Here is a 1,545-nt window from a genome sequence, read left to right on the forward strand (position 1 = left end):
ACTTTCTCTTAATTCTTTTGCACATGCACACACGCACACTCATGTCCTCACTCTTATTTAAAACTGGCATTCCATGTAGACAGTGGAACTTCATGCCCATTATCATGAAACTATGGGTCTGATTGTGCAGGAATGGTTAGGAAGGAGATATTGGCAAAGCTCATTCTGGTCCACAGTCGCTGTTTCCTTGGTTAGGTTTCGTTTTTCACTCGCCCCTGAGGTTATAAACAAAATGTGTACAACAACACCTGTGGTTCCTAAAATGGAACAATGATCCAGGGCCATTTCTTCCCTGAATGGAGGCTATTAATCTGCGGTAACAAATACATGTTAAGGTAGAGAAACAAAGGCAGGCTCCTGCAGAGTTCAATTGTGGTTTCTCCAAACCATCCCAACAGTTCTTTTAATTTCGTGTGATGCATTTTCCATTTTATGTTGCTCCTGATTGTTATATCCTCTGATATTTCTTTAGTCTATTGCCTTCCTAATTTTGCTGGAAATTCAGACTCCGAATGGTTTGAAACCTCATGTGTCAGATTTGTTTTTGTGTGGTTTGTGGTAAAATGTAGTGGCCTTCTCTCTTCCAATAGTTTTAGGTTTTAAAAATAATAATGATAAAAATTGGTCCTCAAATTCCATCAGCTTTTTTCCTCAGGAAAATTTCCCAAATTTGGTTCCTACTCTCAACCTCAACTTTAGATGAGCTGTTTTGGTTGCAAGGAACAGAATATAATTTGGGTTACTTCAGGCAAAGAGGATTGGGGGGGATAACATGTAGGAATAAAGATGATGAGAATATTGACCATGGAGATTTGGCCAAACAGCAAGGCTGGAAGTGATCAGAACTTGCTTGGGTAACTTGAAGTTCATTCAGGATCCAATACGACTCTAGAGACCAAGGTATTGTGCCGTTAGGAGTTTATTGGTCACACCCGTACTGTTCTGCTTCGTTCTATGTTCTCTCAACTTTCACTCTGGCTTCAGAGTACTTAACTTTTTCTCTGTTTCTCAGGTTCAAATACCTCAAGTCATAAGATCTAATTGTTCAACCACCCTCTCTGGCCATGGGCTTTGTGCGGGACTATCCCAATTAGCAATAATCGTGCCTCGGATAAACCTCATTGGCTACAATACTGCTACTGCACAAAGCTGTGCGAGGCTATCCCAGTAGCCACTAATAAAGTCTATAGATGGGCTATTCTTAGATTAAGCACCCTTTTTTTTAAACTACTTTATTGAGTTATGACTGACATAAAAAAAACTGTCTATATTTAATGTATGCAACTTGATGAATTTGGAGATAAGTATACATCCGTAAAACTACCACCACAATGTATGCCATAAACATACCCATCACTTTGGAAAGTGTTCTCTCACCCTCCTTATTATTATTTGTGTGTATGATAAGAACACCTAACCTAGATATACTCTCTTAGCAAATTTTTAAGTATACAATACAGTATTATTAACTATAGACACTATGCTGTACAGGAGATCTCTAAGACTTACTCATCTTGCATTATTAAATCTTTGTACCCTTTGGCT

The 1,545-nt window shown here is 38.4% G+C and overlaps 1 pseudogene; it reads right to left on the reverse strand.

The window, feature by feature from the left end:
* Positions 1–1,086: 1,086 nt before the first annotated feature.
* LOC123283684 (U4 spliceosomal RNA) lies at positions 1,087–1,151 on the reverse strand (annotated as a pseudogene).
* Between the last annotated feature and the right edge of the window lie 394 nt (positions 1,152–1,545).

This window comes from Equus asinus, chromosome 2 (assembly GCF_041296235.1).
Source record: "Equus asinus isolate D_3611 breed Donkey chromosome 2, EquAss-T2T_v2, whole genome shotgun sequence".
In the NCBI taxonomy this organism is placed as follows: Eukaryota; Metazoa; Chordata; class Mammalia; order Perissodactyla; family Equidae; genus Equus; species Equus asinus.